The following is a 16872-nucleotide window of genomic DNA, read 5'->3' as shown; positions in this document are numbered from 1 at the left end:
TTCGTTGCAGTTGTTGTTAATCATACTTTTCTCATTGAAACTTTCTAGACGTTTCATTTTATTGGAATACAAAATGTGCAACATCAAGGTGCAGTCATCGGATAAGGAAATCTTCTGAAAGTGTGTGACTTTAATATTGCCAACTTTTATTGAAAGTTATACAACATATAGCACGTATTTGCAGAAATCTGCATCGGCAATAAAAACATTTTATTATGCTGCGCTTTTTGATTTGTTTAAGGCGACACTTGTTAAAAATTGCAACACAGCATTGACATTTTAAAATGTTGCACTCTAAATTTTTTGCTTAACAATTTTTTCAATCTATTGAGGAGTATTATGTTTATATTAATTTTAATTTATCATAGAATAACGCAGGGTCTTACACAAATGAATATTCAGGGATTTTCGGTGTGTTATTTTTAAACTCAAAGCTCTTATTTGGTTTTAACAAGAATAGAACCTATTCCACTTCTAAGTGGAAACTATCTAAATGTACACGATACTCTCAAGGGTTGTAAATATTTGTATTTTTTTTTTATGCTTTTGCTTTTTGTGCGGCAGCCAGTGGAGCATTCATATTATTTTCACACCTAACGACTGTGAACTGAGAATAGCAACAATGCGTTTGACAAATGACAGCGGCAATATTTGCACAGCACTTGAGAAATAAAAAACATGAACCCCGGCGACATTGAACACAAGTGAGCGAGAGGCAGTTAATGGGGCAGAGTGTGTGGCCAGCTGAAGCGAATGCGCGATGCTAAAAGGATAAGCGCATTAAAGCATTTACTTTAGCCAGGCGAATCAAAGCAACGAGGACACCAACTAACTACAACAATGCAATGCTAACTGTGCTGGTTGTATATATAAACTAGCAAGTTGGTCGATTGCAGCAAATTTAGCTCTCATGCCTCTGGGCAGCCACAACGATGTGGCAACAGCAGCAGCAGCAGTGCAGCTAGGCAAACATGTGCGCTAGTTGCAATACAAAAGTGCAACAAACAAGCAACAGCGCGCGTTGGCCCCAAGCAGCTGCTGACAATGGAGTCAACACACACACACACACATACACATGCAAAAGCATATTGCACTCTGGCCGCACTTAATCCTGGCTATTGTGTGTTGGCCTTATTATAACAAGCGCTGGCAGTTGGGGCTTTGTCTTGGCCTAATGCTGTTGACTCAAGGCTTACAATAGCGTCAGCTAGCTGACCCAACAGGACTCCACTTCAAAGCAAAAGAACAATTTTATGCTTACCATAGTGTTGTGTTATTTTCCCAGACGCTTGTCCCTGCTAATGAACGACACTTTGTCAAAGTGTATGTGTGTGTGTGTGTTTGAGTTTGGTGGTTGCAAATGCCGCGTGTGTTAAGGTTACACTTTTGTTTTGCTCTGCTCGGAAGACAACGCGACCAGACGGCGCCATTAAGCAAGCCAGACAACGTCGGCCAACCCTCGACGTATGCCTTGGCATTGGCGCAGAGTTTGGCAGCGCATAAAAATTTATATATGTATATGTATAGTTATATAAAAATCACTTATTTTGGCAACTGTTTGGCTCAATCGATAACATTGCAGCCAAAATTAAAAGCAAACTTAAAGCTGCAGCAAGCAATTTGTGCAGCGCAAAATCGATAATTCAATTTAATATATATTTTTAGTTCGACAATGCGATGTTTTCAAAATATATAGAACACTTAAAGACTTTCAGAACTATATGCATATATTGTGGCTGTTTTACAGTCTCTATAAACTATGATTTCTAAAAATTCTAATTCTGATGGCGATTTTTTCAATTTAGGTTTATTTATTAGAAAAATTTAATTTCATTAAATATAATATAATTCATTTCATATTTTAACTGATCTCTTGTTGAGCTTCCTTTTAAAAAAATGATACTATGTTTTAGTTGCGGTCTTCTATATTTTAATGAAGAGTTCAAGCAAAGTGTATTTCGCAGTCAGCATTTGCCTTAGATTAGTAAATATATATATTATATATATTTATATTTTGTTAGTATTTATTTGTATTTTTTGGTCTTGTCTACTACACACATTATATATTATTTATTGAATGAATTGCTTATATCTTTCTATTTATTTATTTACATTTTTTCTTTTCTCAACTCGTGACTCTCCCGCTGTTGAGCTCTTCTTATCTTTACCCTTACTCTCAGTATAATAGACGCCAAGCAAGGCATAAACATATCTTACATATTACATTTTAAAAATAAAGCTATGCGAGGCTTGTGCGCAATTTACAATTCAAACGCCATAGAATATTCAAGTAGTTTTAATAAAAAGTTATTGAAGCATGTCAAGCTAATAAGCATTTTAATTAGCAAGCACTTCGCACACACAGACACAAACACATACATATGCGCATAGACATAAGAGCTTAATTGCGAGATTGGCTTTTAATTAAAAACTAATTAAATTATGAATAATCATGCTGACTGCTTGTTGCAAGTCCATTGCACGTTGCTTGACTTTAACAAATGAGCTTGCAATCAACTTGGAATGCTCAATCAATTTACGCCAAGCCAGCAACTAATTATGTGCTACAAAAATATAATACCAATAAATCAATTGATTATGAAACACGCACACACACAAGCGCACACACACACACACACTTAAGCTGTAGCTTTCTATTATTTCTAGGTCATGCCCAGCAGCTACGTTTGCTGCTGTTTTTGTTGTTGTTGCTCAACCATTATTATAATGTTTTTTTTTTTTTTGCTCTTTTTTGGGCAGACAAATGGCGTCGCAGTTTTGTGGCGCCACAAGACGCTGGCGGTTATGGCTGCAAGCACCGTTAACGCTACCGCTTGTCACTAACAATTTTTACTGCAACCATTTGCCAGCTGATTTACTCATATAAATTCAGCGACAGCTTGGATGTCAGACTCAGACTCCCATTCCCAGTTCAATGTCTTCTATATTGATTTTCGCCATGCCCCAAATTTCTTTCATTAAAGTAGAAACATGTAGAGTGATGTTTTGCTGAAATGAAGGGAGCATCTAAAAATTGGAGAAAAGACAAAATTTTGTTAGGCTGTTTGGCCAACTTTTTTCATTAGTGTCCACTTTTAGTTGCCTCCTGGTATTTGCAGCTCTACACTCTTTGGCTTTGTCTTGAGCGCTGTTGTTGTTGTTGTTGTTGTTGTTGGCATTGATTCTTACTTGTGTCAAGTTAATTAAAAAGTTTGCTGCACAATTTTCTTCAAAAATTGTGAATAAGGCCCTGGAGCAGTAATTTGATGTAAGGAAATATGAGTAAACTGAGGGAAAACTTTTAAATGGAAAAGGCAAATATATATTATTATATAGAAATGATAAACGTTATAAATGCTTAAGCTTGTCAGCTTGTTAATGCTTTATTTCTTATTTTTGCAGCAGCACAACACGCGCTACTTTCCATTCACAGCAGCTGTCTGATTACGCTCAGTTGGCATTGATTGAAATCTAAAGTCACAAAGGAGAAAACTTTCAAGCGGATTACGCTTGCGTTATTGATAGCTTTTATTCCCAGCCACTTGGCACACTTATTCTCTCTTCTCTCTGTGAGCGCCACAGATTCATTTCATTTCATATTGTAGTTGTCAATCACATATTCTTTGTGATAAATATTGCTTGCGCAGCGCTTGTTGATTGCTGCCGCATGGGGGCATGCAACAGTGCGCTGCCGCATGTTGAATTAGTTGCAATTAAAAGCGCAGCCAGCAGCCAGCAGCAGCTTGTGGCATAGATTGATTGGCTGCTGTCTTCAGCGCAGCAACGTGGCGTATACGTTATGCGCCCATCTAAACAATTTATATAGCTATTTAGCAATTAGTTTAGTCTAGTCGCTTCAGCGGCAATTTACACAGGTTACATGCTGCACGTTGCAAGCGGCAGCCTGCCAGGCGACCCAAAAATGTTCTAATGAGTTAATTTAACGCCATGAGCAGCAGCAGCCAACAACAATTCGAGAGCGACATCTTTGTGATACGCTAAATGCTTTTGCCAAAGCAATTTCAATTAGTGCCAAGCCGTGGGGCTCTCAGGCACCGCCACGCCCATGGCCGCTCTGTGTTTGTGTGTGTGTGTGGGCGGCACAAAAACTTTGCACAAATTGTCGCAATAAAACTGAAAATTTAATCACAAAATTCGCGTATTTGCGCTGCCGCATACAAAGCGCAATTTGCAGCGATGCAGCACAACAGAGCTAGACAGGCTATGCAAATGTTGTGGCAACTTGTGTGAGTGTGTGTGTGTGTGTCACACAAAAGTGCAAAATTAAGTTCCGCAAGCAACGCAGCCAAAAACAGTTGAAACTCATTTACCTACAAACGCTTTCAAACCATAAAATGCATTTATTTTCGGCATGTCATTTGCCACACACGATTGTACACAACTTATGCAGCTCAGTGTGTGACGTCACGAAGGATATGCAGAGCATTTGGCAATGATATGGCAACGTTGACAGCGAGACAAGCGGAAATGCTAAGGCAACTTCCGTGTCGACCGTCAAACGCGTTGATCTATGCATATGCGTATGAGTTGCTGTCTCTATCTGTGTGTGTGTGTGTGTGTGCATAATTTACATTTGTATGCGTATGTCAGTCACATTTCCATGCCGTCTGCCAAGGGAGTGTCTATGTGCCTGTCGGGCTCAACTTTGTTTATGCTTTGCGTTTATTTGTTAGATCGCTCCGCTTGGCGCACAGTGTTTCAGCTTTGGCTAAAATCGTGTGCAATAGTTGCGCTCTACTATAAATTGCTAACTGTGACCCACTGTGCTTTGAGGGATTTTGACAAATGCGCGCTGCACAGTTGGCAAATTGAATTTTAAACGATTTCTCACACTAGCAGCGCATTAAGTTATTGAAGCTATTACGCCAGCAGCTTTTTGCCAAAATAAAATTTATGACACGGCTGCCATTATGTGTTTTTATTATATTTTATTTTTATTCAGTTCGCTTCAAAAGTTGCAAAGGCGTAAAATGACAGCAGAATCAGTGAAGCGGCGCAGCTGGCGCCAAAAGACAAAGACAAAAGACTGCCACTTACATTAAGGCAAAGATGAAACACGTGCCTGCCTGACACACACACACGCACACAAAGGGTCTGCATATAGCTGGATTTATGTGGCAATAAGCAGATGCAACCTGCAGCAGCAGCAGCAGTAGCAGCAAACGCAAAAAGAATGGCGGCGTTTGGCAAAAGGCAAAAAGGAAACGTGCGCTGCGTAACTGATATGTTACGATTAGTAGGGCCACACACACACACACATAACGTAGACATATGTAAGTATATAGCGCAAGTGCAAAAATAACGCATACAACATTGCAAATGGCAATGGCCATATTGCTACTTATTGATTTTCGCTTGGCTTGAATGCAGAGTGGTGGGGAGGGGGGAAGTGGGTCTGCTAAGTGAAGTGGCCAGCAAGCAATAACTCATTACAACATATGTTTACTTGTGCAACTTTTAGCAGGCAGCACACGCCCTTTTTTTTTTGAACAATGCTGTCAATGTTGCTGTTGCTGTTTGGTCTACCGAAAACTTATTTATGCACCGCAGCAACTCTTTGAACTTTTACGTAAAGTTTGTGGCCAGCTAACCGCATTCTGACATTTTGCCAAATTCAATGAGGTTAGCACACAACTCTGAGCACTTAAACTACCTACAGTTTGTTTGTATGTACTATAAATGTTGTTGTTATTGTTGATTGCAGCAGCAGCAGCAGCAGCAGCGTGTTTTTTGTTCTAGAGTGTGTGACAAGTAAAAAGTTCTTTAAAGCTGGCGCCGTAATCATTATAAGATTTATTATAAGTACTATGTGGTGTTGATTGTATATAGATATTTTACGTTATTCATTAAAGGTTAATATTATTATAAGTAATATTATAGAGCTTAGACTCTCTCCCTTTGTATAAAACTCAAGAGTAAATACACACGTAATATTAATTATTTAGCATACGAATCACTAAGCAACTCCTTCTTTAAAAGAAAGCTTTCGGAAATGAAACTATTGATTTTTTTTTGAAATTTTTATTTTATTTTATACAATATAAAATGTAACTCTTATTAACGACTGCTTGTTTCACTGCAATTAATTAAAAAATTCATATAAATCATGATTTTTATTATACTTATAATAAGTCAATTCAAGTGGCATAAATAGTTATTATTGTGTTTTTTCCTATTATAAAAATTAAAAACTTTGCTGAGTATTTTTTCGCACTAAGCTGATTGCAATAACAAAAAAGTCAATTGTTGAAAATGAAGCTGAAAGAGCAGACAAAGTCGCAACAAGCAGACAGTAAGCAGCTTAACGAGCTGGAGCTGTGGCAAAACCATAACTATGTTGCAGCTGGTAATAATAACTAGCTGAGGATTAGAGGAGCACATTGTTCAACATCGCAAGGAGCGATGCCAGCGCTAACAAGTTTATGTGCCAGGAAGTCATAGTAAGGTAATGAAGCGGAGCAGCAGCCAAAGCAACCAAAGCGACAGTGAATGAGAGTAGTAGCTGTTGGCTAATGACAAATGGCAGTGCTTATCGTGGCTGACACGACAAATTGGTGTAAAGAAAAGTTTTTGACTAAGCGCGTGAAAGTAGGCAACACTTTTTATGCGAGTTCATATTGAAGACACGCCCAAGGCTTTGGGCTTTAAGCAAACAGAGTGCACTGACTCGTGTTTGTCCTTGCCAAAGCAAAACTGACGAACGCACTTAAGTTGCATATGTCAAGTGGGAGGGTGCGGGTGAGCGCCTGCCGCTGGCTCTAAAGCAAAATAGTTCAATCGACAGCCAAAAGCTTAAGCTGCAAGCTCAAAGCCAAAGGCTTTCTCCCCTTCACTGTCTCTCGTTGACTTGCAGGCCTCGGTAAAAATAAGTAAACAGCAAGCCAAGCTAAATTCCTGAAATGCAGCCAAGTGAAATGCAAAAGCAGATAAGGGCATTAAAGAGTTAAGCTTTTTGCCTGCAGCAAGTTCAGAGTTCACCATGGCCAGTGCCAAGTGTCCAAGCTTAAGTGACGTTGAATGCTCATCATCTCAACGTAGTGGGCTTAGCTTTGATTTATAGCTATGCCTTTTGAACTGTTGCCTGCTTTGTTTTGTTAACTTTAGCGCACTTCAAATTCGAGTATGCCTTGCTTTGTGCCATTTGGCATGCCAGGCACGTTTCAATGCCTTTGATTAAAGTTGATGCCCACACAGTGCGATTCATAAGCAAATGTGATAATGCATTAAATTCGGGCAGGTCATGTGCCGCACTTTAATTGAATGAAATAGCTGCAGAGCTGTCTACGCGCTGAAATTTGAATATTAAATTCCAGAGAGACAGAGAGATAGAAACTGCTATCAGCCAGTCTGCTGAGCTCTGCGCCATAAAAACCCAAAAGGGAATTAGACCAAAATTAGCGCAGACTATAAAAAAGCAAGAGCAGCAGCATTGAGCGCGAGCGCGAAGCGCCTAGGCAGACAGCTGGCCATTTTTAATGGCACATAAAATGCTGCAAACTGTTGCTCCGGCTGCTGCTGCTAAACGTCACCATTGCAATGGATTAGCTTAAAATGCGCGACTGTCTACGTGTGCGTATACGTAATATAGCATTCGAATTTGACGCTCGTAAAATATATGCACTTGGCTATAAACTCGTGGGGTGCATGCCAACCTAATTTGCATGTGGCTTAAACGAGGGTTGTTTGATAGCTTTGCCTATAACATGTAAAGCTAGAGCATGTCAAAGTTTATAACTTAGCGAAGTAAAAACTGTTTAAAGATCATAGAGAACTTTAAGCATGTGAATTTAAAATATAACAAATTTGATATGAAGTATGCACTAGAGCTACTCTCTAAACTAATTCAAACAGTAAAGTATTGGAAAATCGTTTGGCTGTTGAACAAGTTATGGCAACTGAAGCTCTTGAAAATATATTTTTGCATTTTTAGGCGAATAATATATGCAAATAAAAGTTATCTGTGACTTTTAAGAGCAAACCTCTTCGGTTGGTCAAGAGTACACCAAAGAGTGCAGCAAATTTTTATGCTTAAGCGTCAAAGCAATTGCCGTAAAGTGCAAGCGCAAGAGTAATTAACACTTGTTGCACACTTGTTACAAATGGCACAACAACAACAACAAAAACGCTAAGCGCATGAGAAATGACTGATAAGCGTAGCATTTAAGTAGCCAGCAACAGAAATGTCATCAGCTACAGCAGCAGCAAGCACAAACAACTTGTACACTCTCTCTCTCTTTCTCTGTGTGTGTGTGTGAAAGTTTGGTGTGCTGTTGGCTTGCCTGTTGACATTAGAAATTGAGCAACCAAAAATGTGTAAACAAGTTTGTTTGGTCCAAGTGCATTGCTGTCTTTGGCAGCTCGACACTCGCCACTCGCCAGCTGCCACTTGCTGTGGCAAAACGAGTACACTCTCTATCTCTACAATATGTACATCTATAAAAATGTTGAAAAGGAATTATTTTGTGCCCAGCCACAAGCAGTAAAATGTAGCAAATGCCACAGCACATAGTATGAGCGATACAAATTGTTGGGACAAGGCTATGCAGATAAATCAAGCTGCAGCAATTGCGCAATTAGCAAAACACCGCAAAAGATCGAGATAAAATTGCTGCAAGCGTTATTGGGCATATAATCAATGCAATACGATACGAGAGTGTAGCATATGAATGATAAATGAGCCTATTTATTGGCTATAGAGAAAAAGCATTGGGATAAGTCAATTATGGCTTAGAATATAAAAATGACAGCCACAAATACAGCCATAAATCATGAAGAGTTGCTCCCATTTTTCGTATAATTTATGGCACAATTGTTGTGCTGGCAACGGTATTTAAGAGTAAACGCACACACGCAACCTTTAAAGCTGCTGGTTTGATTTAAGATTTAATCAATATGCAGACTGCAATTGCCACAAGCAGTTGTCTGTTTGCTGTGACATTTCCAATTAAGCATTTTCCCCAGCAACATGCATTGATTGGTTAATAAAGCAGAGACACTTATACAATAGGGCAACGTAATCAATTCCGAACTCATCACTTGTATGTCAGCACACACACACACACAGATGGAGATGCTGCTGCCTTGGCAGTCATATTTTGTGAAAGAGAATTTCGATTTGCAAAAGGCAATTAGGACAAGCAGGCTGACAGGACAATTGAAACATGCAGCTCAACAGTTTGCAGTTTAGACATTGCAACATGACTTGCTAATAAGTAAGTAGCCGGTACCTCAACTGCATTGTGAATTGACATGACAAAATAAACATAAATGCTTAAATTACATGGCAATTAGCATGAAAAGCGCACACATGGCGTATGCGCAATGCATGTCAGTTTAGAGCTAAAAACTATTTGATTTCAAATGTGTTTTTGGCTGACAAACAAATATGTGGCAATTAAACGCCGCACTTGACAAAGGGCTGCGGCTAAACAAATGGATTTCCGCTGGCGAATTGCATAATTATGTGCTCGATCTCGCATAATACGCTCATCAACATTGCAGTGTATACGTAATTGAAAATGAAATTGCGACGAAACGTTCACGCATATCGAACGCCAGAGCGAATATGTGTATGCTACTCATTATGGGAGTGTGCCTTAGATAAAATGCAAATTGCAGCAAGTTTTTAATTAAAATTTACTCAAAGCTATGTCAGCTACAAGCATATTCAATTACTCATATGTGTATGGCTACACTTCATGGCTTTTATTATGAGTTTGAAGTGTTTGTTGGCCAAGCAGCGTGTGTGCTCATATAAAATTTTCAATAACAATGCAGTCAGTGTGTGTACGCTTTGATTAAGAATCTGCATTTTTGCACAGACTTTTATTTCAGTTTGTGTAAAGCATAATTGAATTTAAACGCTTTACAAATATTTAGCAATGCCTTTGGCAATTATCTGGACATAAAATGCAAACGCATTAATTGCAATTGTTGCTTAATTGCATTGACTTTTGTTTTATGCAATTTGTTATAATTGCACATGTTAAAAAAATACTTTTAATTAAAGTTGCATTTGCTCTTTGCCATTTAAATGCCATGCAAGGCATTAGCAGGCTTGTTGACTCGTATAAATTTCAGACTCAGCGTTTGCATAATTTTGTTGCTGTCATGTTTGCACTTGATTAACAATTGTTAGTCAAAATATCAGCACACAGTCCACGCTGCTCTGCTCTCCATGTAGGTAACTCTCTCAGGTCACTCGTGATTTATGTCGACATGTGTATGTATGTTTATCTATTGGTAGTATCTTGTGTGCAACACTGTTAATGGACAGTTTGTTATGAGCTTGCCACAAGAATTCTCTGTGGCTTGTGCTTGTAATAAAATTTAAGCTTGACTGGCTAACAGCTCATGAAAATAGTTGGAAATGTTTAAGCACTTAAAGTTTGGCTTTAATTATTGATTTTCGTTCAAGTTCTTTTAAGCTATTGCTGCTGCGGCTTTCAGCTAGTGTCATGGGGTCATTAGCACACTTTTCGACCGATATCAATCATACGCACTGTTTGCTGCACACAGAGGCACGTTAAGCCATGAATCAGCTAAGAGCCACTGGGAAACAGTAAACTAAATTGCTTTTACTCTAGTGCACACAGAAACACACACACACAGGCACAGAACACTATGGTCAAGAATCCTGATTTTTAATTCAAATACAAAAAACTTTCTGCAAAAGTGTCGAATATTTTTTGTTTAAAATTAACTGCAAGTTAATTATGATAAACTTAGAATATTTTTTTTTAATTTTCTCTGAACTAAAGGTAAATTGCAAATATATATTGTATATTTATGTAAGGCCGATTATTTCATAAACAAATGTGCTTATTAGACTGCATTTAAATTGAATTTTAGAATAATTAATTTAAGGGGCGTATGCTCCAAATTTCTTTCTTGGCTTTCAAATTAAACGCTCTGCCAAATATTCGAGCTCTTGGCCCATAGTGCAGAGGCATGTTAATAAATGTTGTTCACACCTACACGCAAACATAGACACACACATACAGAGACGTATAGATAAGTAGACTGTAGCAAGTGTATACAGGCTGTTGGCATGTCAGCCAGCACTTGTGCTGGCAATTGTTACTCTCAGCTGCTGCTGCTGCTGCTTGCTCTGAGCTGCTGTAGCTTATGTCGCAACTGGCAACTGGCAGTTCAACCATTTTGCGTACGCTGCACGCCATGTAATTACACAATAGCAACAGCAACAGCAGCAGCAGCAGCAAAAGCAGCAACAGCAACAGAAGAGCAACTGTGTTGTCTGTTGCTGTTTGCGCCGCTCTGCTGTGCTGAATTCGCCTGGGCGTATGCTGCAATTATTAGACAACGCTGCGTGCTATTTTTAAAAGTCCTTTGAAGTGGCCTTCACAAGTTGGCTAAAAACAGCGTTAGAGAGCGCGTGCATTTTGGTGCTGCAACAATTCTGCAAGCCATGTTGCCGAATTGCAAATTTAAGCTCTGCGCTTGCGTGCCACTCTTAAGTTGATTAGAGCCGGGTGCATGCAAAAATATTTTACGTAATTAAAACTTGGCCAACGCGTTGGCGCTTTCCCTTTCCCTCTCCGTCGCTTGCTGTCATTTCATAGTAATGCACTTTTTCGCTCGCTGTCTGGCGTTAATAACTATTCTGCGTAAGCAACATTTGCGTGAGTTTTTTCTGCTGTTGTTGCATTGTCTGATTTAAAACAAAGCGCGACCGCAAAACTAGAACAACAAACAACGTTAGTTGCTAACCAACAACAACAACAACAGCAATAGCAACAATGAAATTTTTTGGCAACCATATGCCGCATTCTGCGGTTTGTTTATGTGCACACGTGTGTGTTCTGCTATTAGTTGTAAAACTATGTGCAATATTTTTGGTGTTGCTGTCAAGTTAGCAGCGAAACCAGCGCAAGATTTAAAGCCATAAATTTGTAAAATATTTATTGCGCTCTATGTGACAGTTTTGCAGCGTTAGGCAACGCAAATTGCTTAGCTAGTTAGTAAATCAACATTTTATTACACAAAGCGTCATTTATTTTATTTATGTCCATTTATTAAAGCTTAGTTCATTATCAATTTTCGCTTCATCAGTAAACAAAGGCTAGGCCCCTACTCAACGCATATGCTGCTCTCTCATATATCAACTGTCAGCGACCCACTTCAGCATTGTGTCTAAGGCTTTTGTCTGCTTGCTTGAGTGTGTAGCAGCAGCTCAATGTTGCCAGCACTCGTGTTGCTTTGAGCACAAAAGTTTTGCAGTGCCTCGAACTTGTGCCTGAGCCTAAAAGCGCGTTGCAACTCAATAAAAGAAATATTTTTGTTAGCGCACATAAAGTACATATTGGCTGAACTTCACGCGCTGCACTGAAACGCACTGAAACTCTCTGGCCCTGGCCAAACTTATAATAGTTTTTCAAGCAGAGCAAATGCAATTCCACTTTCTTGCAAAACTTCGTTCAATAGACTTCAGCACCAACCAACCAACCATCCACCCACCACCACCCATCAACAGTTGTCGTTGAGTGCTCAGCTGGACCTGCAAACAAATGAAGCATATTCAGTTGAGAACTGAGCGCTGAAACAATTCCAAATGCTGTCAACACACAAATTGCCTGCTGATACAATAGCTAAACTTTTTCGCTATAATTGAATGCACATTGTTGCAAGTGCGCCACTGATTGTAAAATACAAACAGCGCACAGGGATTATCCACTTAGTACAAATTTAAAATATTTATACACACAGCCACATATGTTTATGGCCATTTTAATTGCTTGCATTTTGTGTTTTACGTATTTATACTTAATACTTTTTGTATGCATATAAGCCTTGTAAAATTATTACAACAACTTTATGTAGGCAGCAATTTGAGTAGTAATTTAATATGGCATAAAAGAGGAGAGAGCGTCATGAGTTTAAATAAAGAGACAGCGTGTATATTGTTCTGTTTAAGATAAATACACAAAAATGTAAATACAAACACAACAGCAATGTTTATTTATTTATTCATTAAATGTAAATGGTAGAAGAAAATACTGAAAAATATTTCAAATATAATGTTCTTTAACAAGTAAAAACAAAAAAGGATTGGTAAGAGCCTTTACCAAACAGATATAGGTTAATTAGTTATTAGTAATACATAAAACACAATAAAAAGTTAAATAAAATATTTAATCCATTACATAATAAGAAATATTTGTAGTAAATTTAATACTAACCTTTTGATATTTTATAAGAAAACTGCTCTGGAAATATAAATGAAAATGATCTGAACTGCAGAAAGGAATTGCTACCATTCATAATAAATATCGAAAGATATATTCACAAAGAGGGAAATCAGTTGGCTATGGATTAATTTGAAATTCGGTGGTATACATGATTAATATTTAAATATTTGGGAGCTCATAGCTGTGTCTCATATTTAATATTTGCTATTTGTTTTAACCCAAGCCACTCACTCTTATTTTTAACAATATATAGTTAGCAACCGCTCGCTCTTTGTTCAAATGCCCTTTCCAATTAGATCAACGTGAACAACTGTTGCCACTTATGTAAATGCGTATCGATACCACAAGTCGCCGGCTTAAAAGTTTACTGCCTTAATTAAAAAATAAACTAAGCATACACTTCAGCTTACGCACACACAGATAGAAAAAATAAGTAGGAGCTTAATGATTATGTAATTTGAATTAAAAGCATAAAAGGCGTCGCATAGTTGCAGAACAATGTGGCTGGCTGAAACAAAAGCAGCGGCCCTTAAGCGTTGAGTTAAATTGTAATTAATCTTCTTTTATTTATAATGAATAGAGTGTATTTGGTTTGAGCGCTGGCAATCAGTTGGCCTTTTGTTTGGCTGAATACTTGTGTTATAAAAAATAAACTCAATTAATCATGTAAATATTGAGAGTCTGTTGTAACAAGGGATTTAAATTTGTTTAAACAATGTAAAAGCAAATGCAAAATGTTATAGTGTGCGTGTGTGTGAGTGTTAGACAATGACAGCATTTAAGGATACAGAGAGAGAGACACACAGTAGTCAGGCATGTCTCTCTGCCCAAGTATGTCATGTATGAGCGCAGGAAATGCTGAAATTCAAAAATTTATAGAAAAGCCCGGCACTAAGGGAAGTGCAAAGTGAAAGAGAGTGAGAGAAATGTGAGCGTCTATGGGAAATCCTTGATACTCGACGTGCTGAGCACTTGGACTGAGAATGAAACAGTGCACACACACACATAGAGATATACATATACATATATATGTTGTGTATATGCTTACGCCATCTTTCTTGCTCAATTTGTAAAACAATTTTGCATACAAATTGCAACAGCTTCGCTGCTGTTGAGCTTGACATGCAACCAACGAACACACACACACACACACACACATGGACACATATGAGTGTGCCGAGCATAAAAATTCAACGCCCTGCAATGCAAATATCGTGAAAAAGCGTGGCCAACATCCATGACAATGCATGACTAAAGTAATGAATTACTTAAGTTCACATGTCCCATATTCCAACCAGCAGCAAGCAACAAGACATATGGCATTGTGCCTCATATAAACAAACATGGAAAAGGACGCTTCGACTCTAGAGTTGAAAAAATGCGCATTTACATGCTGCCACATGCCACATGCTGCCCGAACGATTTAAGTTGCAATGCACTTTCACAATTGACAGTTAACCACATATATTATTTAATTACTATCAAAGTCTTTGTCTGGCCATCTCAAATTGACTTTATTTTTGCATTGAATGGTAAAAATCGTTGAGCTAAAAGCATTTGGTAATCCACTCAATCGCTCATTTATTTATATTTGCAAGCAATTTAAATAATTCATTGTTCAATAAGCAATTGTGCAAATCCTTGTGCAAAATTGTTACAATCTGCAAATAAATGTTTATGGTTGTTGCCAAAGCAGAAATCTTAGCTTAAAATTCTATCATACCTGGTGAACTTCTTATTATAAGACAAGACTCGCACAATCGCTGAGAATGCACGAAATTCGATTAGTTCATTCCATTAAAGTAAAAATAAATAACCAATTACCTCCGACAGTTTTACTCAATTACATTCTTTTTCAAATATATTTTTAATAGGACTTATTATGTCATAATTGATAGGTTGAACTCATAAATTCTTCATATACATATTATATTATATTAATAAACATTTAAATGAAAAAGTATATCGAAACTTACTTGCATATAATCTCATAGTATTGAGAGGGTGCGTTTCAGTTTGCTGAGAGCTTAAGCACAAAAGACAAAGAGCTGCTGAACTTTATTTGAACTTGATAATTTTATTCAGCCACTCATACTCTGTACAAATATCTTGTATAATTGTTTTTTACATATTTGCTGAGCGGTAATTAGCTTGAGCATAAGCTGCAACTAACTTTACGCTGTTAGCCACATACTTTGGACTGCTTCATGTAGTTAAGCTGCCAGCACAGCAGCCAGAGTTTTGCTTTCTTTTTGGCTTTTGCTGTGTTGAGCGTTCGAAGCGCGGCAACGTCCACGCGCTTGAAATTTCGACTGGCAACTGAAACTCGTTTGCGCGTTAACCAGGTCCAAAGCAAAGCGCCTATACTTTGTTAAAGTCTTAAGGCCGAAGTTTCGTTGAGAACAAATTTCAGTTTGAAGCCAACTAGCTTATCGTAGAAAATTCGGTGCAGTGGCTACAAAATCCACAACAATATTGCCAGCTTAGGAGTCCAAACAGCAGCAGCAGCAGCAGCAGCAGCAGCTAAGCTTAACCTGCCTCACCTGGCAAAACTGTTTACGGCATGAAAATATTGTCACATTTTTGCAATAAGGCTGGCGTTAGCCTTTTTACACACACAACGTTGGGAAGAAAAAAAAAACTTGTTAAGTGTGTGTGGTTAGTTTGGTTAGTCTGGGTGTGAAAAATTCAATTTGTTGCACGCTTTATGTTGGCTTTGGTTTTTCGTTAGAGTTAAAAGCTTAGAGTACAATGCTAAAAGCTTGTGGGCAGAAATTAATCGAACCGAGCGCGTTGCTCGCTGCTGCAGCAGCAGCTGCCACGCATTTTTTCATTAAAATAAGAGGCACTTCAACTGCAGCTTAGGTAAACTTACACAGCAGCAGACGGCAAACTTTAAATACTTAGTAGTAATTTAGCAATTAAGGATGCGCACTTAAGTTTAATTAAAAGCGCATTAATTGTAGCAAGCGCACGGCGCACGGCGCGCGCAGCGCGTTATAAATCGCAACCTGCCGCAAGGCAAGACGCCGTGCTGTTGCACCCACAACAATGCTGCAAGTTGGCTTGGCTTGGTAAAAAACAATTTACGTTGCACCGGCACGAAGTCGTGGTGAGAGTCGCAGTGAGAGTCTCTTACAGACAGTTTGAGAGGTAAATTTATAGCAACATTGCCGCAGTAGCAACTGACTGGGATTAAGAGTGGGCTTAAGCATGCTAATGAAATATTTAAGTCGCAGCTTGCAGCTGATTGAAGAGCCTGCAAGCGAGTCCTGGTCACTTGAGTGTGCTTCAAAATGAAGTTGCACTAATTAATTACTTGCCCATAATTACTTTCCAGTTTGCCCAAATTGTTTACTGCAATTTGTGCGAGCATATGAGCTGCTCAGCTCGCCTGCAGCTGACAAGTTACTTTTTATGTTCATTTTGCTGCTGCTAGTGCACTAAAAATGAAGACACTAAAGCCAGCGCCACAAAAGCTGCGTCATTTAGGTTATTGTTTGGCTGTCATTGCTATAATGTGGCTCACACACACGACAAACCAATCGCGCACACAATGCGTGTTTGTACGGTAAACATAATCGCTCAACTTAAGAATAAACTATGACATACAACTAGCGCGCGTGTGTGTAAAAGTAAAACT

This window comes from Drosophila busckii, chromosome 2L, assembly GCF_011750605.1.
Source record: "Drosophila busckii strain San Diego stock center, stock number 13000-0081.31 chromosome 2L, ASM1175060v1, whole genome shotgun sequence".
NCBI lineage: Eukaryota > Metazoa > Arthropoda > Insecta > Diptera > Drosophilidae > Drosophila > Drosophila busckii.
The sequence above is the reverse complement of the archived record's forward strand: the minus strand, read 5'-3'. Positions refer to the sequence as shown.